General features: G+C 42.7%; 1 long non-coding RNA gene across 3 annotated transcripts in view; it reads left to right on the plus strand.

Moving 5' to 3' along the window:
• The window catches only part of LOC148133965 (uncharacterized), a 72,231-nt gene that overhangs the window by 41,082 nt on the left and 4,454 nt on the right, over window positions 1–26,695 (plus strand). Inside the window, exons 11-14 of one of the 3 annotated variants that reach the window (XR_015755990.1) lie at window positions 3,003–3,571; window positions 12,822–12,919; window positions 24,453–24,522; window positions 25,700–25,743. This is a non-coding gene — a long non-coding RNA (uncharacterized LOC148133965). Of the gene's footprint in view, window positions 1–3,002; window positions 3,572–5,447; window positions 11,150–12,821; window positions 12,920–24,452; window positions 24,523–25,699; window positions 25,744–26,695 lie in introns of those variants that run through there. The other 2 variants (XR_015755991.1, XR_015755992.1) reach the window with 2 other exon arrangements.

Genomic DNA, 26,695 nt, shown 5'->3' on the forward strand with positions numbered 1-26,695 from the left:
TGTTAGTGTCCCAAATGCCACGTTCGGTACCTGATCTCCCTGAAATTCCACTTTCCAAGAACTATACAGTTGCTCTGAACCCTTCAGAGGGAATTAAGGTGAGGAGGAGAAAACAGGAACAGGGTTGAGTTTTAGATGTATAACATAACTCTCCATCTTCCCCCTCTGTTCCCCCCGTCTCCCCCCGCACTGTATGCTCCCCGCGCCCCCCATCTCCCCCACTCTGTCCATTCCCCCTCTATGTCGGCCTGTTCCCCCCCCCCACGTCAGCCTGTCCCCACGCCCGACCCCCCACCCCCGTCGGCCTGTTCCCCCTGCCCCCTCTTCCCTCCCCGCTCCCTGGCCTGTTCCCCCTTTCTGTCAGCCGCAACACCCCGTTCCCCCTGTCTGTTCCCCTCCTCTCTAATCCCCACTTTCTGTCCACACCAATCTCTGTGCCGCCCCCTCTCTGTGCCGCCCCCTCTCTGTGCCGCCCCCTCTCTGTGCCGCCCCCTCTCTGTGCCGCCCCCCTCTCTGTGCCGCCCCCCTCTCTGTGCCGCCCCCCTCTCTGTGCCGCCCCCCTCTCTGTGCCGCCCCCCTCTCTGTGCCGCCCCCCTCTCTGTGCCGCCCCCCTCTCTGTGCCGCCCCCCTCTCTGTGCCGCCCCCCTCTCTGTGCCGCCCCCCTCTCTGTGCCGCCCCCCTCTCTGTGCCGCCCCCCTCTCTGTGCCGCCCCCCTCTCTGTGCCGCCCCCCTCTCTGTGCCGCCCCCCTCTCTGTGCCGCCCCCCTCTCTGTGCCGCCCCCCTCTCTGTGCCGCCCCCCTCTCTGTGCCGCCCCCCTCTCTGTGCCGCCCCCCTCTCTGTGCCGCCCCCCTCTCTGTGCCGCCCCCCTCTCTGTGCCGCCCCCCTCTCTGTGCCGCCGCCCCCCTCTCTCTGTCTCACCCCCCTCTGTCCCCACACATCCTGTCTGCCTACCCTCCCTCCCAGTCCCTTAGTTCTGTACTCCCCCATTACAGGCAAATATCTTCTCTATTTACCGTATCCATGCCCAGCCTGATTTTCCTACAGTCCTCCCTTTTCATTGATATTTACTTTTGCTGAGCACTTCAAAAAATTGTCCGTCAACTTTCCCAAGGTGAAGACTTTGCTTCCAGTTTACATTAGCCAACTCCTGCCTCATCCTATTGTAGTCTCCTTTGTTTAAGCACAAGATCTTGGGATTGGATGTAGTCTTCCAGCTTTCCAGCTGTGTTCTAAGTTCAACCAGATTTATCAGAAGTCTTTTATCAGATTACGAGTTGAGGCGATGTTTCTTGGGCATTTTGCGTTTCATTGTCAAAAACCTTGGCTTTGTAGTAAAGTATAGGATAGATATTCATAACAGAGTATTCTGGACGGTGTGAATGTACTGCACAGTCGAAAACTATAAACCACTGTCTCCCCTCAGTTTAAAATTGCAAAATCATTATCTCCTATGTGCTTCCTCACAACATAAGTTTGGAATGCTAATCCACCTGACTATCCTGAATTTTTCAAAATCTACTTTGGTGAAGGTGGTGAGTTTTGGATTCAGCTTTCCAGTTATTACCATAAGAAGATAAGCACTGAGCACAGGAGAAGCAATGCAGCCCTTCGAACCAGCTCCACCATTTAATACCATGATGATTGAGCTCACCTCGGTCTCAGCTGGATTTTCCCACCTGTTGTCTCTCACCCTTCATCTCATTGCAAAATAAACATCTGCATCACTTCATTAAATCTGCTCATTGTCCTGGCAACCAGTGCATTTTGAATAGGGAATTCCACAGATTCACAACACATTGAGACAAGTTCATTCTTCTTCATGCGAATATAATAGAGTCACTATAGTGCAGAAACAGGATATTCATCTAACGAGTCCACACCAACCTATGATGAGCATCCCAATCAGACCCACCCTATCCCTGTAACCCTGCATTTCCCATGGCTAATGCCTGACCGGTACATAGATGGACACTGTGAGCAATTTAGTATAGACAATCCACCTAACCTACACATCTTTGGCCTGTGGGAGGAAGCTCGAGCATCCTAGGAAACCCACGCAGACATTACGAAAACGTGTAAACTCCACACAGTTGCCTCTGGCTGAAATAAAACCCGAGTCCCTGATGCTGTGAGGCAACAGTGCTAGCCACTGAGCTACATCTGCTTAAAATCTGCTACGCCTTATTAACCTCCCAACCCCACAATTGGCTGAATCTATGTTCCTTACATCAGAAATCAGGTTGTGGAAGCCGATGTCTCCGTAAAATCCAGTAACAGCCCGTGTCTGAATGGGGATCCTATTCACAACACCCTCCAGCCTTCACTTTTCATTCACTATCCAGAAACATGATTCCAGTGGCTTCATGGGGGCTACAACTCCCACAATCCCTGAGGCAGGAACAACGCAAACGCGGGGACACCCAGCGCTACACAAGTACAGAATATGGGCAGATTTTGGAGCATGTGCTTTGGGGTAATTAGCGGAAAGCATTTGACATTGTGATTGGCTGGAGGAGGAACATATCAGCTTGTAGTATTGACGGGTTGGGGGGGGTTAAAGTGTCACCACACCCACATGGGCCCAAGTTCCATCCCCAATGTGTCATAATGCTGGGAATCGACCAATGGGAAACAAGGAAAGATCTCACTCGTTCTCCCAGACTGAAATTTCCTCTTCTGTCCAGGATCTGCCACCTCCCTTTCTATTTCATTTTGATTTATTCTCGTGTAATATTATTGACTTTCAGCAACTGAAGGGAAATGGAGTAAACCCAGAAAGGGTGCAGAGTCTAACCAGGACAGGAAGGGGTGGCATGGATCCGTTTACCAGTAACTCCATGAGAATGGGGGCGGGTAAATTAGGGACAGCAGAGGAAGAGTGGTGGGAGAGAGTAAGTGGGCTGGAGCGTTATAGCTTTGGCATAAGAAAGGGAAAAAGCTATTCCAGAGAAGCTAGAATTGTCTGCTCTGAATTTCTAATCTGTACATATTCGTTTATACAGGCTGCTAGATGGTGAAGATTTGCAGACTGAAATCTCAAACTCGTGCACATCGTGATTAAGTTAACCAGCATTTGAAGAACCGAAGATAGAGAATAACTTGGCCAAAATCCTGCAACACTCTCCCTCTCAGCATTGTCGGTCTATCTGCAACAAATTGACTGCGAATGGTTCAAGACAGCAGCTCACTACCATCTTCACAAGGGTAACTATAGACGGGGAATAATTGCTGGCTAAGTCAGTGATGCCCATATCCTGGAAACGGTTTCTATCTTTAGTTGCTGAAACCCCGTTGATGTTACTGCAGAATGATGAGGGACGCTGAGTGCGTCCTCCAGGAGGCAGAACCATCACATTACCCGTGCCTACACCTACACAATAATACAGCAACACCACTGGAACAAAAGGCAGTGAAGCCAAAGGAGGACGTAGATATAGTTCTTCGCGATAAAGTCATAAAAAGGGATTGGAACACAGCAGGAACAGGAGACTGAGTTGGATGGTCAGCTATTTTCCATTGAGTGGTGGAGCAGGATTGAAAGGCTGAATGGCTTCCTGCTGTAATCTCCCAGGTATGTATATAGCCATGAAGACCGGCTAGGAAGAAGTAGGCAGGGACTCTCCAGGAGATTGCACCTCCACATCAGTTTTCATTGAGGGATGGTTTGATGGATTTTATTTAACATTTGTCTTTAACACATAGTTTGTGAATTTAGTTTTAAATCATTGTAGCTATATATTCCACAATAAATAAAACTAAAAGAAAAGAAATGAAACTATCTGAATATAATAGTTTTTAAAATTTTAAATGCCCTGTAAAACAAATCCTGTCTACTCCCGGACACCATCATAGAACATAGAACAATACAGCACAGAAAAGGCCCTTCGGCCCATGATGTTGTGCCGAACTTCTAACCTAGATTAAGTACCCATCCATGTACCTATCCAAATGCCGCTTAAAGGTCGCCAATGATTCTGACTCTACCACTCCCACGGGCAGCGCATTCCATGACCCTACCACTCTCTGGGTAAAGAACCCACCCCTGACATCTCCCCTATACCTTTCACCACTCACCTTAAATTTATGTCCCCTTGTAACACTCTGTTGTACCCGGGGAAAAAGTTTCTGACTGTCTACTCTATCTATTCCTCTGATCATCTTATAAACCTCTATCAAGTCACCCCTCATCCTTCGCCGTTCCAACTAGAAAAGGCCGAGAATTCTCAACCTATCCTCATATGACTTCCTCTCCATTCCAGGCAACATCCTGGTAATTCTTCTCTGCACCCTCTCCAAAGCTTCCACATCTTTCCTAAAGTGAGGCGACCAGAACTGCACACAGTACTCCAACTGTGGCCTAACCAAAGTCCTGTACAGCTGCAACATCACTTCACGACTCTTGAATTCACTCCCTCTGCTAATGAACGATAATACTCCATAGGCATTCTTACAAACTCTATCCACCTGAGTGGCAACCTTCAAAGATCTATGTACATAGACCCCAAGATCCCTCTGTTCCTCCACCTGACTAGGAACCCTACCGTTAACCCTGTATTCCGCATTCTTATTTGTTCTTCCAAAATGGACAACCTCACACTTGGCAGGGTTGAACTCCATCTGCCACTCCTCAGCCCAGCTCTGCATCATATCTAAGTCCCTCTGCAGCCGACAACAGCCCTCCTCACTGTCCACAACTCCACCTATCTTCGTATCATCTGCAAATTTACTGACCCACCCTTCGACTCCCTCATCTAAGTCATTAATAAAAATTACAAACAGCAGAGGACACAGAACTGATCCCTGCGGAACTCCACTTGTAACTGGGCTCCAGGCTGAATATTTACCATCTACCACCACTCTCTGCCTTCGACCGGTTAGCCAGTTTTCTATCCAATTGGCCAAATTTCCCTCTATCCCATGCCTCCTGACTTTCCGCATAAGCCTACCATGGGGAACCTTATCAAATGCCTTACTAAAATCCATGTACTTTCCAGTTACTCAAGCTCCAGGGAAATATTCCCTCCCTGTCTGCACCTTTGGTTTGATTTAACTGATTTTCAGTTCTCATTCTGTGAGCTGTGAAGAGTTCTTTATTCCCCATTTCTCCTACCCAGAAATGTTATCACACACAGCTGAGCAACCTTCCCACCATCAAATTCATCATTACACCATTTTGGTTCACATATAATCACCAGCAGTAAACCACTCATGTAACCAATTGAATATTTATAAACAACGCCCCTTACAGGTAAAACAAACCATTACAAATGACAAATTGGGAAGGGACTAAATCAAATTGGAGTTGTGCGGAGGGGCCAGTGGTGGAGATAAAGCACTATATCCCCTATTGTGCCCATCTCTATCTTAAGGCATCGGGAGAATTGATACACACTACATGCACCTTCTCCATGGACACACTGTTGTGTCGCCTTTATCTTCAATCATAGAATAAAATCCCGACCGTGTGGAAGGAGAGCATTGGCCCATCAAACCCCACCAACCATCCAAAGAGCATCCCATCTGGAGAACGCCATCACTGTAACACTGCATTTCCCATGGCTGATCCACCAAGTCTGCACAATCCTAGACACTGTGGACAATTTAGCACAACTGATCCACCTAACCCGCAAATCTTTGGACTGTGGGAGGAAACCAGAGCACCTGGAGTGGACCCACACTATTCTGGGGAGAATGTGCAAACTCCACACAGGCTGTTGACCAAGGCTGGACTCCAACCTTGTTCCTGGTCTGTGAAGCAGCAGTGCTATAGAGCAATTTAAATCAAAACAGATGACGCCTGCTCTATTGCTGTTTGTGGAGACTTATTGCCCAGAGAGACATCCTGAGATTCAGAAAGAGACAATATAAATTCAGTCAACTCCAGGCGAGTTAATGTGATTAACAACAACATCGATACTCCAACAGTGCACTCAGACCTCGTACCTACTCTATCATTTACGATTTGTAACCCATGGGAAGTTTGTTACCAGCTTCAATGACAGCCATAATGCTCTGACCACTTTGACAGAGCCACTGCAAGTCAGTTGTAATAGTTATCAATATATTGTATCTAAACAGGATGCCCCACAACAGGAAGTGCTCTGACACTCAATGCCCGTAAGTCAAGGTTATTTTCCTAAAACCACTCACGTCTGCCAATACCATTGAAGATATTTTATACAGTACCCTTTCATTCTCAATTGTCAGTTCCAGTCCGTGAAGCAGCCAGTAACCTGTACCAGTGAATTGAATTCTAACAGCAGCATTGCTCTGGCAGGAGAGATTGAGGAGCTTGAAGCTATATTCTCTGGACTATCTAAACATGAAACACTTCAAATGAACAAAACTCTTCTTCAACAGCTCGATAGGATAGGTACAGGAAGGATGTGCTCCGAGGCTGGAGGGCCTGGAATAAAATCAGCACTAACCCGATGTTGCGCCAACCTGTGGAATCAACCTGAAGCCCATCTCACCCACACAACTCCATTACCATCCATATGTCGAACCAATGACTATGTAAATGTCTTTAAAGTTGGCGAGTCTACAAATATTGCAGGTAGTGCATTCCACACCCCTACTACTGTGCCAGCGTGGTTGGCACTGCTGCCTCACAGCGCCAGAGTCCCGGGTTCAATTCCCGCCTCGGACAACTGTCTCTGTGGAGTTTTCACATTCTCCCCGTTCTGCGTGGGTTTCCTCCGGGTGCTCCGGTTTCCTCCCACAGTCCAAAGATGTGCAGGTTAGATAAACTTGCCATGCTAAATTGTTCGTAGTGTTAGGTGAAAGGGTAAATGTAGGGGAATGGGCCTGAGTGAGTTGCTCTTGGAGGGTTGGTGTGGACTTGTTGGACCGAAGGGCCTGTTTCCACACTGTAAGTAATCTAGTCTAATCTAACTACGGTATTTTTCCCCAGCATTCCCTTTAGCTGCATAAATGTTTAAGTTTTATTTGCTGCTCTAATTCCACTCTCTTGATCACTCCCATTTTTAACTGCTGTAAGGTTGATGACTGTTCAAAAGTATAAAATTTAATTTAATCCATCCCAAAGCCTCTCACTTGTGTTCACCGAGACACTCATTCAATCTGACCTCTTTACAAACCCTGCCCTGATATTTCCTTAGATGGCTTAGAATGAAATATTCACAGAATTGTTACTGCACAAAAGGAGGCTGATTGTCTGATCAGCTCTCCAAAGGATCACCTCACTGAATGCTATTCTTCTGCCTTTACCCCATAAACCTTCCCATTCGTCCCCTTCCAATAACACCGGCAAGTTCACAACTAACCACAGTAATTGGATTTGTTTTGTTTGTTCATGGGATCACGGCATCACTTGCTGGGGCAGCATTTGTCATCCATTCGAACTGCCCAGGAGATGGTTCAGGATCAACCACATTATTCAGGGTCTGGATTCACATGTCGCCTGCACCAGGTCAGAATTAATACAGTTTCCCAGACCCAGTGACATGAAGAGTTGTTTACTGGCCTATTATCATATTTCAGAAATAAAAATGAATAATGTTTGCAGTTGAATTAAAAGTGAAAGACCAAAATGGGTTTTATTCTGGTTGAGCACATCCTCCTGTTTTCTCAGTTGTTACTGACGTCTCCTTCCCCTCGCACCAGAACCTGTTCAGAGAGTGTTACAGAAAAGGCAGAATGGTCAGCTGCAGCTGGTCACCTGATCGGTCACTGGACCCAAAGGTTCACTCTCCACAGATGCTGCCAGACCTCCTGAAAATTATCAGCAATGTTTGGTTTTGTTTCTGATTTCCCAGCATTTGCAGTTGGTTAGTTTTTCAATATTCATCTTGTGTGTTGCAGAGGAGTTTATTGATGAGATTGGAGAGTTTTGGAAATTGCAAGTTAGGCCACAAATTAGCCATGATCTATTGAATAGCAGAGCAGGGTTGAAGGGCTGAACGGTCTCCTCCTGTTCCAATGAAAGTTATCCATCAGCAGCTTGTGGCAACATTTCCCCTCACGGTTCATTTCACCTCCATGTCTAACACACTGGTACTGACTGAGCAAACCTCCTGTGTTTGAATTAAACGTGTTCATGTTCAGTGGCTCCCTCTCCAGCCACCTGCGTTTAACTCTCATCATGGAATGCTGTCTCGTATCACTGCGGGCATGCCCACGAGGACTAATCCTGGAGTCTGTATCCCCTGGTATCCACAAACCCCGTTTATTTCCTCCTTCCTCTTTCATTCTGGCTATTGAACTGTCAGTTTCAATCCATTCTCCTGTCATGCTCTTCAACATGTCCATGTGGATGGACTATAGGCAGCTGGAATTTAATGAAGGGAAGTGGGGATTAGGCAGAAACATTAAGAGAGGTGACAGCAAAGAAAGCTCTCATGATAACAGCAGAGTTTCTCCGTGACCCAGTGAGTGGTGAGGCACCTGAGATTGCAGAGGGAGGGAGAGTCAATGAGGGATTTGGGAAAACACTGAGACAATGACCTATCCATCTGATTGTTAACTCAGACAGATAGGCAGAAAGAAAGATGCACATTTCGATAGCACCTTTGATAACCTGGGACAATGAAACATGGTTCAAATCCAATGATTTCAACCTCAAATCTCTGAAAACACAGACACAAAGCTTCCTACTTGTACCAGGTTGTCTCTCAGCCTCGTCTTTTCTTATGAAAAGAGTTTTAAGCTATTAAGCCTTCCCTGGTGATTATGTCTTTTCTGTCAGATTTGTGACAGAACCTTTATTTTCCTCTTCCTGGTGAGTGATGCTAGTTGTAGAAACAGTTTCTGACTTGTGAAGGGTTTCACTTGGAGTATTTTTATTTACAAATGCATTCCCACCCTCACAAATAGTGTGAAAATGATGTAAAACTGAAGGAAAGGATTAAGTGAGCACCCAGAGAAACACAAAACGCAGCATGTGTACCTGAGCTGAATGAACCTGGCATGAGGAAAATGTGACAACAATCACAATTAGTTAGAATCACAGCATCCCTTAGGCACACAAACAGGCTATTCGGTCCATCGAGTCTGCAATGATCTGCTATCCCACCCTACCCCCATAACCCCACATTTACCATGGTTAACCCAACCCACCTAACCTACAAACTACAGGCCAAGTTAGCACCGCCAATCCATTAAACCTGCACATCTGTGGGAGGGTCTCAAATTACGTTTAAGTGCTCAGGATTGTGGATGAAGGATCAAAATACTTGACTCTGATGCAAATCCTCTGTTTTTTTTTTCAAAATAAAATCTAGGGGAAGCTGCAGAAAGAAAGATTTCCGATTATCTCATGAGGAAGAGAATTCAAAACTCGTGCCACTGACCCAGGGGGCGCAGTGAAGTCACAGAGATCTGGGAATCAGAAATGTAACAGGTTATGAGCAAGCTGGAGATGAGACAAGGACAAAAAGACAGTCTGTCACACGGGGGAAGGCAGGAGAGATTAAACAGCAGCAATAGTAATCCCTCAAGGCCACAGGGAATGGAGTTAGGGCTGGGAAAGAAACTAGGTAACAAGGTGTGCAACTGTAAAAGAAATACGTTATAAAAACAGATTATAGCAACTTAGAGGGCAGAGTTCAAAGTCTGAAATTGTTGCACTCGTTGGTGAATACAGAAAGCTGTAAAGCCTGGGTCGTTCTATCGCAGCACACACATGCTGGATGCGCCACGTGGCCTCAATCTGTGCTGTAACTTTCTGATAAACTTATTCTGACATTTGGAATTCAGGTCGGATGATGTTCATAAATCCGCAAATTGGACTTGACTTTAATATTCTGGAGAAATGTAAAATAAATCACAATGATCCCATTCTGCAGACTTTGGTCCGCAGCCCTGCGTGGTCCAGCATTTCAGTTACATCCATGTCCTTTTGTTCTAATGTGATGCTGGTTACTGTCTCTGCCACCCCAACAGTGAGTTCCTGCTCCCCACCATCTCCGAGTGAAATGAATTCTTCCCTCCCCTTCTTTCTGAGAATTAGTTTCAATCTAAAACCTTCAGTTTCTGACCTCTGAGTTAATGAATAGCTCCTTCGTATCCACTTGATCTGGATTCCTCAGCATTTTATCACTTCAATTAAATCTCAGCTCATCCTCCTCGGAAATCATCCCCAGCCTATCCAACCTTTCCTCAGATGAGAAATTTTCCAATTGTAGAAACATTCTGATCAATCTCCTATGTAACCTCCCTGGTGTGATCACATCAACCCTGGAATAAGGAGATCAGAAGTGTGTGCAGTACTTTAACCGTGGTCAAATGAGTGTTCCTGACATTTCCCACGTCACCTCCGTGTTCTTGTGGTTATCGCTCACACAAGAAGTGTCCTGGTTTTCCCACATGGAACTGGATGTGCACTCCATGGGGCTGGGATTCCCTACCATGTGTTCATTTGTTCACTAATCCTAAATTAACTTCAGATTAAAACAAGATTATCAGCTACCCACCAATCAACTTCTTCCATTATACTCGTCACCTTACTTTATAAAAATATCTTTAAAATTATTACTATCTCAACACAACAGGCTTTAATTTGCTGATCAAGTATTCAGATGTCTCCACTGTTACAATCACTTGAAGATTATCTTTCCCTTCAGCTACATTTGGTGAATTGAACACTGATTGTAAATAAATGAATATCAAAAGGACTTGAGTTTTATGATAATTAATCCAGTCTGACATTCTTGTTGGTTAATATTTTGAAGAGAACTTGTCTTCAGAACTCCAGCTGTGCTCTGATTTCATTCACAACTGGATTTGGTTGGACTGCAGATCTTAAGTCTGTTCTGTTGTTTCCCGGATTGTGTTACTCTGTCTATCACTTGCTGCTTATGCTGTTTGGCACACAAGTAGTTCTCTTTGAGAACTTCATCAGGTTAACACCTCATTTTTAGGTATTCATGCTGTTGTGACTGACATGCCCTCCTGAATTCTCTCAGTTGAAGGAGGATTGATAATCTGGGTTGATGGTAAGAGGTAAATTGGGGGATATTCTTGGCCGTGATTCTATAAGTTTTGTTGGAGTACAATTCTACTGCTGTTGTTGGAAAGAAAGAGCTAAACTCTTACACTGTTGGCCCCATATACTACATGCAGTATCATGAACACTGATAGGCCAAGACATGAAATACGAGCAATACTGTACAATGAGCAGGATCACAACTGCAGTAAGGGGGGTTTAAGATCCAACTTGACATAGGACTAGGGAAAGAAGCAGCCGATCAGATTGTCTCATTCATAATCATAAAGAGACTCTATGAGATTATTGTACTGTTGGAGGTGAGGATGGAGGAGGTTGGGGAGATGGAGAGTCCTTCTACAAAAACTAATCTGCCTGAGAGTTGTGAGATAGAATTGATTGCCATGCATTTAACAGAAAGCTAATTGAAACTGGTTTTAACCCCAAAGGATAACAAGTATGATGGTGCTTCCTATCATCATCAGAAACAAACCCCAGAATACATGGTTCGGAGATGGACGTCAATAGCCAATCAACATCCAACTCCTGCAATCATTGAGTAAACGTATGTGTGATTACCCAGTTCTGATGAACCAGAAAATTGCTGTTCACTGAGCAGATGGACAGCGATGTGGGGAAGTATTGGCCGATTGGTATTGTCGCAAGACAGTTAATCTAAAACCCCAGATAGTGTTCTGAAGACCTGGGTTCAAAGCCTGCTGCAGCAGATCGGGGGATTTGAATTCAATAAAAAAAAACTTGTGAATTTAGAGTCTAATGATAACCATTAATCGATTGTCAGAAAAAAACCATCTGGTTCATTAATGCCCTTTCAGGTAGGAAGCTGCCATCCTTACCTGGTCTGGCCAACATTGTGACTTCAAACCGACAGCAATGTGGTTGACTCTTACCTACCCCCTGGGCAATTAGGGATAGGCAGTAAATGCTACAGGGCCAGCGACACCCTCATCCCGTGAATGAATAAAGGAAAATAAAAATCTGTACCCAGTGTGAATCTGTGCATGTTCAACAATGTTGTGAACATTTCCAAAGCTATGTGCACAATTTTGTGAGCTGCCAAAACCATTGTTCATTACTTGGCGTGAAAAAGAGAAAAAAATCATTGAACTGTGGCGTGGCGATCAGTAAATTGACGGGTGTCTCAGCAGGATGGATGCCATCCACACACACCCCACCCACACACACAGCAGGTGAACAGCTCCCCAGTTTGACTGGTTTGGCCAGTTTCCAGGTGGGATGGGTAAATAATTCCCTTCTGGCATTCCCCACATTTCCAGAGTCGGTCCCTAGTGTGGCTGCACTGGTGTTTTGCCATTTCAGATAAATGCTCGCAGACTGTTAAACACACCGTTAGCCTGCCCCCCCAACCCCCACAACACCCCCAAAGAACCCAGTATAAAACAGTAAACATTATCTCCTGCTGTGGATGGACAGCCTGTGTTGGTCTGAGTGGGAACACTGAGCAGATTTACCTAAATGACAACTTAATCGGCGACCAGAGCAAGTTAAGGAAGTCCAAATAAAATGCATTATAGCACAGAAAGTGGCCCATCAAATCCAAGCTGGCTCTCTGTAGCAGAATCCAATATTCTCATTCCCATACATACCCCATAATCTGCAAGTTTATTTCCCTCAGAACTGATCTAATTGTTTTTATCAATCATTGATCCTCTCTAATTGCACCATCATAATAGGCAACATGTTCTGCATTTTTCCAGCCAATACAGTCAACAGAAACACTTGCTCATCTCCCGCTGTCTCAAAACCTTACATCTGACCTTAACCCTTGTGCCATCACCTATCGAATACACATATTTTTGTCTGCTAAATCTAGGTTTGTTATTATCTTATACAGCTCTATCAAAAATATATCCAACTTCTTCACTTCAAAGAAAATCGCAATTTCTTCAAATCAATCCAGTGACTGCATTTTCTTCATCTGTGACCACTCCAGTAAGTATGTACGCCACAGTCTGAAGATCTCTCATATCCTTCATTGTTGAGGCCTATTTTGTTCCACAAATGGGCGGCACGGTGGTACAGCAGTTAGCACTGCTACCTCACAGCGCCAGAGACTCGGGTTCAATTCCCGCCTCAGGCGACTGACTGTGTAGAGTTTGCACATTCTCCCCGTGTCTGCGCGGGCCCCCTTTGGGTGCTCCGGTTTCCTCCCACAGTCACAAAGATGTGCAGGTCAGGTGAATTGGCCATGCTAAATTGCCCGTATTGTTAGGTAAGGCGTAAATGTAGCGGTATGGGTGGGTTGCACTTCGGCGGGTCGGTGTGGACATGTTGGGCCGAAGGTCCTGTTTCCACATTGTAAACTAATCTAATCTAAAAAATCCAGACGATGCAAGTTTTCTGCACAACAGCAGTAGCTTAATTATTGGACAGCCGGCGAGAGTTTCAAAGCATCTCTAAAGTAGCCAAGTGTCTACTTGTAGAAACTCTTCTTCACGAATCTCTGCCTTACCCACAGAGACAGTATATTTAATAGGAATTAAACAAAGCATAGCAGTCACATGGGCGATTGTCAACAGATAGTTTAAAGTAGGTAATTTTGACCTTACAAAGCTTGATGAATGACAATGTCCTGTGATAACGTGTGAATGGATTACAGAAATTGATTATCATGTTGTTCATGATTATGTGTTGATGGGAAGAGATTAAGGCAGAAGGGTTCTTCCTTCAGTAAATGGGGGATTCACTTACCTATGCTCATATGGAGGGGAAGTAAGATAATGGGAGTGGGAGGCAGTTTAGCAGGGTTGGGCACAGGGCTCTCAGTCTTGTCTGGAAATGGCAAATTCCTCTGTCTGGGGTTACAGGGAAATCCATACGTGTGGCTGTAAGAGGTTCTATTTTGAGATACTGTCAGCCTCCCCCCTTCTGAGGTGTTCTGTCTGTATTCTAAGAGTACAGGCCTTCAGCTGATGAAATAAGGCCTTTGGCAGGGGACTGTTTAACCCTTGAGTCCCCATGCTGTCTTGAAAGAGAAGCAAAAGGTATGGAACTGGTCCCTCTATGGTATTTTAACTTCCTCATTCTGACCAGGAATCTGTTTTTCAGAATTGAATGCAATGATTGACTGTGACCTAACTAGAGCTTTGTCAAGTGTCAGCATCTTTTCTGTGAGTTTGTTATCATTCCCCCATTAATGAAGCCCAGCATTACATTTGTTTTACTCAAAACACTTTTTGTTTTCTCTCCTTTACTGATTTATACACATTGTTCCCCATTCCTGATGTCCTGCTATCTGTGTCTGTGCCACTCAAATATATGTTCCCTTTCTATATTGCATCTCTCAAAATGCATCAACTTACTGTGTGTTCTAAAGAAGAGACATATTCCACTCAACATATTATTTCTCACTCCACACATTCTACCTCCTGGAAAACAGAACAGGACAGCACCGGAATAATCGGCCCACCATGTTTGAGTGGACCATGATGCTATACCAAACTAATTCCACCTGCCTGGACATGATCCATATCACTGCCAATCCCTTACTGCTTATGTGACTGCCCAAATGCCTCTTAAGCATTGTGATTGTTTCTGCTTTTACTACCTCCCAGGAGAGTACATTCTCGTCATCTACCACCTTTTGCGTAAGAAACTTGCCTGACATAATTCTCTTTAAACATTCACATGTTGTTGGAAATGCTCAGCAGGTCTTGCAGCATCTGAGAAAATACAAATCTGTTAATGTTTCGGGTCCTGCATCAGAAACGTGAACTCTGATTTCTCTTCACAGATGCTTCCAGACTTGTTGAGCATTTCCAGAAACCTCTGTTTTTGTTTCTGATTGACAGCATCTGTTGTTCTCTCGGTTTTTATTTTCTTTAAATTTCCCCCGTCCCCTGAAATCTATGGCCTCTAAAATTTGTCATTTCTACCTGGGAAAATAAATCAGATTATAGAACATAGAACGTAGAACAATACAGTGCAGAACAGGCCCTTCGGCCCTCAATATTGCGCCGACCTGTGAAATTTTCTCAACTCGTCCCCTTACACTATCCTAAAATCATCCATGAGCTTATCTAAGGATTGTTTAAAACTCCCTAATGTGGCTGAGTTGACTACCTTAACTGGTAGGGCATTCCACACACTTACCACTCTCTCTGTGTAAAGAATTTGCCTCTGACATCTGTCTTAAATCTATCACCCCTCAATTTGTAGTTGTGCCCTCTCGTACAAGCTGTCGTCATCATCCTAAGAAAAAGATTTTCACTGTCTACCATATCTAATCCTCTGATCATCGTGTATGTCTCTATCAAATCCCCTCTTAGCCGTTTTCTTTCCAATGAGAACAGATCCAAGTCTCTCAGCCTATCCTCATAAGACCTTCCCTCCACACCAGGCACCATCCCGATAAATCTCCTCTGCACATTTTCCAATGCTTCCACATCCTTTTTGTAATGGGGCGACCAGAACTGTACACAATATTAAAACTGTGGCCGCACCAGCATTTTGTATAGTTGCAGCATGATATTGCGGTTCTAGAACTCAATCTCTCTACCAATGAAACCTAACACGCCGTATGCCGCTTTAACAGCACTATCCATCTGGGTGGCAACTTTCAGGGATCTATGTACATGGACTCCAACATCCCTCTGCACACCCGCACTACCAAGAATCTTTCCATTGACCCAGTACTCTGCCTTCCTGTTGTTCTTCCCAAAGTGCATCACCTCACATTTAGCTGCATTGAACTCCACTTGCACCTCTCAGCCCAATTCTACAGTTTATCTAAATCACCCTGCAACCCGTAACACTCTTCCAAACTGTCTACTACTCCAGAGACTTTAGTGTCATCTGCAAATTTACTAATCCATCCACCTATGCCTGCGTCTAAGTCATTTATCAAAATGACAAACAGCAGTGGTTCCAAAACAGATCTTTGTGGAACACCACAAGTAACTGGGCTCCAGATTGAATATTTTCCATCTACCACCATTCGCTGCCTTCTTTCAGAAATTTCTCATCCATACTGTTAAATCACCCTCAACTCCGTGTCTCTGCATTTTCTCCATCGGCCTACCATGTCGAACCTTATCAAAGGCTTTACTGAAGTCCATGTATACCAAGTCAATTGCCCTAGTCTCATCTAGATGCTTGGTCACCTTCTCAAAAAACTCAATGAGGTTTGTGAAACACGACCTGCCCTTGACGAAACTATGTTGACTATCTATAATCAAATTGTTGCTTGTTGATGATTACCTCTTATAATCCTTTCCATAACCTTTCCTACAATAGAAATAAGGCTCACTGGTCCATAATAACCTGGGTCATCTCTGCTGCCCTTCTTGAACAAGGGCACAACTTTTTGAATCCTCCAGTCCTTGAGAACTAAACCCATAGACAATGGTGACTCAAATATTAAAGCCAAAGTCTCAGCTATCTCCTCCCTAGCTTCCCAAAGAATCCACGGATAAACCCCATCTGGCCTGAGGGCTTGTCTACTTTGACTCCTTCTAGAATTGATAACACCTGTGCGTAACTAACCTCAATCATTTCTAATCTAATATCTCGTACCACATTTTTATCCTCTACATTATTCTCCTTTTCCTGTGTAAACACCGATGAGAAATCTTCATTTAGCACTTCTGCGCTCTCTGCAGGGTCCACACTCAACTTCCCACTTCTGTCTTTGATTAGCCCTATTCCTACCTTAATCATCCTTTTATTCTTCACATACCTACAGAAAATTTCAGGGTTATCCTTTATTCTGTTTGCTAAAGACTGTTCGTGTCCTCCCTTTGTTTTTCGTAACTGTCTTTTTAAATCCTTCCTAGCTGATCTATAACTCTCTATTGCTTCAGCTGTACCATTTTGCCTCATCAACACATAAGCCTCTTTGTTCTCCTTAACAAGAGATGCAATTTCTGTAGGAAACCATGGTTTACAAACTCTGTCTGTGCCAGTTGGTTCACCCCATTTTCCAAAGAGAACAATTCAAGATTTTCCAACCTCTCCCAATCCAGACAACATCCTGGCAAATCTGTTTCCACCTTCCCAAAAGCCTTCACATTTTACCTGTAATGTGGTGATCAAAACGGCACACAATAACCCAAAGGTGGCGTGATTATAGTTTTATATTCACTCCCCTGACAAAAGAAGCCAAGCCTGCCATTCACCTCCTTCACCACTTTCAGGGACCTTTCAGCTTGCAGCTGAAGATCCCTCTGTATATCAGTGATGCTCAGGGCCCTTCCGTTTATTGTATACATTCCTCTTGCTATGTGTCTTCCAAAACGCATCACCTCACACTTGTCTGAGTTAAAATATATCTGCAATTTCTCCACAAAACTTTCTGACTCATCTCTTTCTTGCTGTATCCTGTCATCATTCTTCACGATTCACAACTTCAACAGTTTGTGCTATCTACAAACTTGCTAATTGAGTCGTTTGCATTTTCAAACTTTTCATTTATATACATTACAAATAACAGATGTCTCAGTTCTGATTCTTGTGGAACAGCACTAGCCATAGACCTCCAGCCAGCAACATGCCACTACACAAGTGTTGCTGGAGGAAATATCAAAAAGGAGCCTTGAGTTCTGCGTTGAGCAGCATGACCAACGTTTATTCAGAGCTCCTTACTAATACATGATGGGAGAGGTCCCTCTCTGGGTCCCCCAGATAAGTCCAGCATTTTGATGTGTTCACTTCATATGTTCCAGTAATATTTTCCCCCTGACCTGAACTCCATGGTTTGGAATGTCAGCTCGGATATTTCTGTGTTCCCTTTCACAGTCTCGGATTCTCTCAGCTCATGCAGCTGCTTTGCCTGTTCTTTCACAAATGGTTTAACCCTATCCTTGTCATTGCACATCTCCAGCCTCCCACTACCACATGTCTCTGGCCCTCTCACTACCATACCCTGTGGCATCTGCATCGTCCATACAGTCACTAGTTCAAAGGGGGACAGCCCCGTCCCCTTTGCTGGGGTTGTCCTCAGTTTCATTAAGCTGGTGGGGATTACCCTAACCCATCGCTGTCAAGTCTCTGAGAGAGCCTTAGTCAGACTAGCTTTCAGTGCCTGCGTCATTCTTTCTACCGTCCCAGAGCTCTGTGGGTGGTATGGGGGGTGGGATTTCTGTTCAGTACCAAACAGGGCACATAGATCTTTAGCTATGTTCCCTATAACATTTGTCTCTTGGTCAGAATCTGCAGGGGAATGCTTCCATCCACTGAGTAAACCTATTAATTAAAACCCAGTAGGGCTTCCTTCCCTGGGATTGGGATGGGTGTGTGTGTAACATCCACCTGTAACTGTTCCCATGGGCCCCTGGGTCCCTGCTGCTGCCTCCATTTTATCCTGATTGCTTTCCCTGACTCATACTGTGAACAGACTACACACCTTCGACAAAACCTTGCTGTATTTCTCCCTGTTCCAGGCAAGGATTGGAGTGGATCAGCCCATTACATGTTTTTAATAATGTTTGTCTTATACAGTGTAGGGGCACTGCTGGATCATCCAGACTCTGTCGTGTCCTATTACTGCCCCACCCTTTTCCAATTCCTGTTTCTCCTGTTGTGGGACTGTTTCTGGGAATATCTTTTAACCTCCTCTCTCACTTCTGTAGCTACACCCATTGCCATCTCCTCAAATGTCTGCACTGTTTCAGTCAGTATTTCACTTATAAGATTATTAAAGGATTGGACACTCTGGAGACAGGAAGCATGATTCCGCTGATGGGTGAGTCCTGAACCAGAGGACACAGTTTAAAAATAACGTTTAGGCCACTTAGAACAGAGTTGAGGAGAAACTCCTTCTCCCAGAGAGTGGTGGGTGTATGGAATGCACTGCCCAAGAAGGCTGTGGGGGCCAGGTCTCTGGATACATTCAAGAAAGAGATGGATAGAGCTATTAAGGATAGTGGGATCAAGGGTTATGGTGATGAGGCAGGAACAGGATACTGATTGAGGATGATCAGCCATGATCATAATGATTGGTGGTGCTGGCTCGAAGGGCAGAAGGGCCTACTCCTGCGCCTATTGTCTATTCACCTGCCTTACCCATATACTCACTGCCCTGATGGTGTGAGGTTTCTACTTTCCTGTGAGCTATAATCTTCATTACTGCTGCTTCACTGGTAAGGTTAGCTGCTTCCACAAACTCTCTGACCTGTTCTTCATGCTCTATGTGGCCCCCAGACAAGGTGATGTACCCTCACTGAGCCCATGCCATCACTTGGTCATGAGCTATACCAAAGACATGCTGTCTGTCTGTGTCTATGCTGACTCCCTGACCCCTGGCTAATGTCCCTGCTTCTGTCAGGGCTCGTGATAGTTCTGCCATTTCTGGGTAATTCTCCACAAAAGTCCTCCAATAATTAAACAATCCTAAAGTTTGCCTTATCCCGTTCACGGTTTGCAGGTGGATAGTTTTGAAATCATGGTCTTTCGTTCCACTGGGATTGTCCCCCTCCTTTGCTGATTTGATTTCCCTGATGTGATGTCCCAGGTACATCTCTCCCTAACTTCCCACGCTCTCTGGGTTAATTTTAAGCCCGGCCTGCCTGACCTGACCCAACGAAATGTGTAATATGTGTATTTTCTCTCCAACTGACATATTGAGGTGTTGGTAAGATTAAATTGACGAACTCCATCAGCCATGTATCGGAGGGATATACTGGAATATTATGGGATCCCAGAGGTAACTGGATCCAGGTCTACTGCTTTCCTCAGACAGTAAACACTAGCTTATTCTGCCGTTCCAGGTCCACAGGATCCCATTCACAATATCAAGGGCTGAGTCTGTATCCTGTTGCAATTTTAATCCATTAAATACAGTGGTGTGGTTCACTACTGTAGGATACTCTTTAGTGGCGGATTTGCCGAGGGAGATATAATCAATAGTGAGGTGGGATGAGCCTTTCGGCTTCTGTTAGTTAGTCTGGGATACTGTTGATGAGAAAGTTGAGCAATGTAAGAGTCGATTATCTTTGATAATAAAAAGAGGCAGAGATTGCAGCTCCGATATCCACAGGCATCCACCCTCACTACTACTGATGCTCAGTAGCAGCAGTGCCAATCAAGCAGGCTGCTTTATTCCAGATGGTATCAAGTTTCTTGAGTGTTGTTAGGGCTGCACTCATCCAGCCAAGTGGGGAGTATTACATCACACTCCTGACTTGTGCCTGTTAGCGTTTGGACAGGATTTCAGGAGCCAGGAGTTGCATTACTCTTGTAGCCACAGTGTTTATGTGGTGAGACCAATTCAGTTCCTGATCAATGATTATCCACAGGATAATGTTGATAGTGGGTGTTCAGTCATGGTAACATCATCGAATGTCAAGGGATGGTGGTTAGGTTATGTGTTATACATGATAGCCTGCATTTGTGTGGCATGTATGTTACTTGCCTCCTGTAAGCCCAAGCCTGGATATTGTCCAGATATTTTTGTAGTTGGACTTGGACTGCTTCAGTACCTGAGGAGTCAATTATTTATTAACATTAAATAGTCTTGAGATTATGCAAATTCCTTTTTCTATAAAATGTCATGGACTGTATCTTGTGGTCACTCTCATATTCACTTTCACTATCTTTTTATTTTCTTCTTAATTCTGACACAAATATTTGAACATCGATCAGAATAAAATTACGTAAATTAAAAACACATGTTTCTGCAAGTAAACTAATTGAATGAAAACATTACTTCTGCATTGTCTGCATTTTGACAAAAAATAAATTCTTTTCAATAACTATTGAATGGCTCATTTATTGTCCTCATCCCATAAATCTAGGTATTGTTCATGATATAGAAGTTGGTATCAGCATTGACATTAGCAAATTTGCTGATGATACAAAGCTAGGTGGCAGGGTGAAATGTGATGAGGATGTTAGGAAATTGTAGGGTGACCTGGACAAGTTTGGTGAGTGGGCAGATGCATGGCAGATGCAGTTTAATGTGGATAAATATATGGTTATCCACTTTGGTGGCAAGAACAGGAAGGCAGATTACTACCTCAATGGAATCAATTTAGGTAAAGGGGCAGTACAGAAAGATCTGGGTGTTCTTGTACACTAGTCAATGAAGGCAAGCATGCAAGTACAGCAGGTAGTGAAGAAGGCTAGTAACATGCTGGCCTTCATAACAAGAGGAATTGAGTATAGAAGCGAAGAGGTGCTGCTGCAGCTGTATAGGGCCCTGGTGAGACCACAGCTGGAGGACTGCGTGCAGTTCTGGTCTCCAAATCTGAGGAAAGACATTCTGGCTATTGTGGGAGTGCAGCGTAGGTTCACGAGGTTAATTCCTGGAATGGCGAGATTACCTTACACTGAAAGACTGAAACGACTGGGCTTGTACACCCTTGAGTTTAGAAGACTGAGTGGGGATCTGATTGAGACGTATAAGATTATGAATGGATTGGACACTCTGGCAGCAGGAAACAAGTTTCCGCTGATGGGTGAGTGCCGAACCAGAGGACATAGCTTAAACATATGGGGTAGACCATTTAGGACAGAGATGAGGAGAAAGTTCTTCACCCAGAGAGTGGTGGCTGTGTGGAATGCTCTGTCCCAGAGGGCAGTGGAGGCCCAGTCTTTGGATTCATTTAAGACAGAGTTGGATAGTGCTCTCAAAGATAGTGGAATCAAGGGTAATGGAGATAAGGCAGGAACAGGATACTGATTAAGAATGATCAGCCATGATCATATTGAATGGCGGTGCAGGCTCGAAGGGCTGAATTACCTACTCCTGCACCTATTGTCTATTGTCTATTGTATTATAGTTCAGTCTTCAGTTTACCAATATTAATGTACGAATAATTAACATCAGAGCAAAGTGATTTTAAAATATTGAGTCAATTTATTTGTTCAGAATACAACATTTATTAGGAATTCATTATCCTTATAATAATTGCAGAATAATTTGTTTGTCTTTCTAACATGTATCGTCAGATCCATATATTATTTTTATCCATATTTTAATTTAATCCATTGCAACAATGCTATTGTTTTCAGGTCAACTAACCCACAGTGGAACCAATCATTTTGCATCCAACATTCTTTGCAAACTGACTTTTGCTCATTTGAATAATCACATTAACCTCAGCATTATGAATTCAGAGAACTATAACTACTTTTCACTGCAATAATTCCTGTTCATGTCTGCACATTGCACAGTCATGCAGCAAAATTAAATTTCTCCTTTTTCTAAGTGTACTGATAGATTTTCGAAAATCTAAGTGTTGTTAATATCTAATTATTGTTCAGTTCAGTAGAGGATATAAATCTCTAATAATGGCTCAGTACATGAAGTAATGTGAAGATATTGCAATGTACAAACTCACAATGATTGTGAATATCATTTCTTTTATTTTAACCATGGAAACACAGTTGAATTGATTTAATTATATTTCACTTCAATGCTCACATTCATTGTATTTCTAATCACAATAAGAGCGAACTATTTCATGCGAAAAAATTATTTAAAATTCATGTCACTTTTTTATGGACACCAATCACATTGAAGTTTGAATTGTTGAATGCTAGACCGATACAGCACAGAAACAGGCCAATCAGCCTTATTTGCTATTCTGGCCAGGTTTCCTAAACTAAACTAGTCCCATTTCCCTGTGTTTGTCCCATATCCCTCTGGACGTTTTCTATCCAATAAACTGTCCAACAGTCTTTTAGACGTTGCAATTGTACCAGCCAATGCCCTTCCTCTCATAGCTCATCCCAATATGTGAAACACACTGTGTGGAAAAGTTGCCCCTCAGACCCCTTTTAAATCTTACCCCTCACCTTAAATATTATTTACACCGTAGAATCTTTAAGACTGCAAAGTTATTAAAAGTTGAGAGGTATTTAGAAGCAGCGTAATAACATTCGTACTTTAATCAGTGATGTTAAGCAAATAAATTCAAGATGTTGTGATCATTATAATGAACAACAGTTACAAGTTGAGACAATGTTGGTTGAAAAGCAATTCAATAGACACTTAGATATTTTCTAATCAACACTGAGGTGTTTTGACACATCTCTGTTGAAGGTGGGAATTGAACCCATGGCTCCTGGTCTACTAGTACACACATTACCAGAGTCCTCCATAATATTCCCATGCAGGAAGGTCAGGACTATAATCACATACTTACTGTGTTTATTCACAGGGAAAACTGCTCAGATATTTATTGTTATAATTGGATTAAGATTGTATTAGACTGTTCCAGTGTGTAATGGACTGATAAAAAGAATTAGTAATTTCTAATAGTGATGGAACGAAGCAACAATGGTGTTAAATAAACATAAATCTCATGATAATCAAGTAAGTCAAATTGTTTGAAGCAATTATTCATCTGCATAAATTAAATTTAACATGTTTTGTAATGCACATGAATTGGAAATAACGCATTAGTCATTCAATGTGACTACTCAGTGAAAGACAACTTCCCTCATTTTCAAAAAATTGTGATTTCTAAGAATTCAAGATCTATTGTAAAAGCATAGAACAAACATTTGTTAATTCTGGTTTATTTACATAAGGAATACGTGAAATTTAAATAATGCTTAACATGGAAAATACTTAGCTTTTATTGTAATAATTAGAAATGTAGAAATGTTAGATTTGAAGTGAAATACAATCAATACAAGAATGTAAACAAAACTGTGGATGCGGGAAATCACAAACAACATCAGTAATTGCTGGAAAATAACTCAGCAGGTCTGGCAGCCTCTGTGGAGAGAAATCAGTGTTAATAGTTGGGCCAAGTGACCTTTCTTCAGACTGCACTTTTTCTCACAACCAATTCAATCCAGCTAAGATTCCACACTTAAAATTATTTTTGCTAAGATTAAGAGATTTTAGAGTGCAATATTGCTTGTATTAGTTGATGTACTGAGACATAGTTCCACATCTACAGCTGGAGATATTAGATTTCAACAATGATTACCGGTTAGATTTTGGCAATAATTAGTTTTAAAATAGCTGATAACAAATTTAAGAATGATGAAAAAACCCTTAATGCAATGTAATTGTGCAATATGTTGGAAAAACTGAAATATTGATGTGAAAAATAGTTAGCATCTCTTAATTGATAAGACTGATTAATGATCCTTCCATTAATACGAGAATTCAAATGAAAGAGAATGAGAGAGTTAGAATGATTGTTGGGTGAGAGAACTTTGGTTGATTGCAGGTTTTGACCTGAAAAGAATGTTAATATTTCATTATGATACTGGCTCTAATAAATAATGGATTGAACTAAAATGTAAATCTCATGATAGTGTGATAATTGAAATGACAATTAAATAAAATGTAATGTGAGAACGCAACACTTAAAATGATTCAATATTTTCAAAGCAGTTTGTACTGGATATTCATTAAGATCAGTAAACTCAGAATTAAAATATTGGGTTAATTTTTTTTTTAAAATCACACTTTAGAAGATTATTCAACAGAATTGTTCTGTCATTGAAAAAACCTCATTTCTTCAAGAATTCTGCATTTCCCTAATTTTCTGTCTTTTTTCCACAGGGATCTGTACTGGAAACCTTCTGTTTGCGATACAATTATATAGAAGTGACATAGATTAAAATCTAATTGGGTGAGTTAATAAATTTGCAGATGATATAACGTTCAGTGCAGTTCTGGAAAATGTAGAGGGTTGTCAAATAAATCAGCAGGATAAAGATAAATTGCAGATATGGGCATAGTAATTAAAAGTAAAGTTTAATCCATACAACTGTGAGGTGTTTCACTTTGGAAGCTCAACTGTTAAGGAAAGGTAGATAGTTAATGGCAGGACCCTAACAGCTTTATTATTCAAAGGGACCTTGGCATTCAAGACTATGGCTCCCTGAAAGTGACCATGCAAGTAATTAGGTGGTTAGGAAGGCAAATGGCATACTTGCCTTTATTCGTCAGGGAACTGATTACAAGAGTCAGGATATCATGTTGTAACTTTACAAGACTTTGGTAAAGGCATACTTAAAGTACTGTATTCACTTCTGTTCACCATGTCCCAGGAGGGGTATGGAGGCTTTGGAGAGGGTACAGAGGGCGTTTACCAGGATGCTGCTTGGATTTGGAGAGGCGAGAAAAACTCAGATTGTTTTTTTGTGGAGTGGCGGAGACTGGGGAAAGACTTGATGGAAGTCTGTACAATCATGAGATACATAGATGGGGTTGATGGTCGTAACGTTTTTCCCAGAGTTGAATTATCAAAAACTATGTGACATGCGTTTAAGATTAGGGGGTAAATTCAAGGGGCATGTAAGGGGCAATTTGTTGTGTACACAGGGAGTGGTAGGTGTCTGGAATGAACTTCCAGGGTTGGTGGTGGAAGCAGATACATTAAGGCTCTTTAATGTTCATTTTGATAATTTGGAAGGATATGGACCAAGGGTAGGCAGAATTGATGAGTTTCTTTTGCATAACGTTCAGCACAACGTTATGGGCCAAATGGCCAATTCCTGTGCTGCACGGGTCTTTGAGAGAAAACTAATGTATAACTCATATGATATTTAATCTAATCAATATTTAGACACTGGTGTCAGAAATAGTATCTAAGTAATGAAAATCATTTTATTTAATCAAAATACATCCAAGTGTTATCCATATATTGGGAACAGGATTTTACTTCCAGTCAGCTCAGGAATGTTCAAATATTGTTTATTCTGTGAATATAATTGTGCAGAAGAGTTTCAATAAACATTTAACGCATCATTATTGTGCATTTCAAAACATCACGTACACCAATCCTTATTCTCTTGGTCGAGCAGATGAAGAGATGAAGATCGCCTGATGAAGAGGCAGCACCTTGAAAGTTAGTGCTTCCCAATAAACCAGTTGGACTATAACCTAGTGTCATGTGATTTTTAATTTTGCTCACCCCAGTCCAACTCCGGCATCTCTAAATCATTCTTTCACAAAGGCATTCTCATATTTTTTAAGAAGTAAATATGACTTTAATTAAGAATTTTAACGCGAATATTAATCCCTTCCTGCATAAGCAAAATATCTCAATGTCAATTAAATCAATGCTGACACAATAGGGCACTTACAGCTACACAAATGTCTTCCTGGTCATCTACTTACTGCTCAGGAGAAAAACCGGAGTAAGTATCTTATCGTTCCATAGAACAAGACCCACAATAAACATTTGGTGACCAGTTCCATCCAATAAATGCATTTGATTTCTTACATTTTGAATCAGTGATTGCACACAAAATATTTGGCTAAAACCAATAACCATGCTTTATTACAAATGACCGAGGATGCTACATAAGTAGTCGCTTGCCAATCAAGGTTCCAGTTGAAGTATTGCAAAATAAAATAATTTAATTTCGGCTTAGTACAACTGTAGGTGAAAACATGTTGATTTTAGAACATAGGTCAAAGAACCTAGAAAAATACAGCGCAGTACAGGCCCTTTGGCCCTCGATGTTTCGCTGATCCAAGCCCACCTAACCTACACTAGCCTACTATCCTCCATATGCCTACCAAATGTCCGTTTAAATGCCCATAAAGAGGGAGAGTCCACCACTGCTACTGGCAGGGCATTCCATGAACTCATGACTCGCTGAGTAAAGAATCTACCTCTAACATCTGTCCTATACCTACCACCCTTAGTATAAAGCTATGTCCCCTCGTAATAGCTGACTCCATACGTGGAAAAAGGTTCTCATGGTCAATCCTATCTGAACCCCTAATCATCTTGTACACCTCTATCAAGTCAACCCTAAACCTACGTTTCTCCAATGAAAATAGCTCCAAGT

The sequence above is a fragment of the Chiloscyllium plagiosum genome, unplaced genomic scaffold (genome assembly GCF_037043375.1).
Source record: "Chiloscyllium plagiosum isolate Xiang-an unplaced genomic scaffold, Cpla_swu_hap1 HiC_scaffold_156, whole genome shotgun sequence".
NCBI lineage: Eukaryota > Metazoa > Chordata > Chondrichthyes > Orectolobiformes > Hemiscylliidae > Chiloscyllium > Chiloscyllium plagiosum.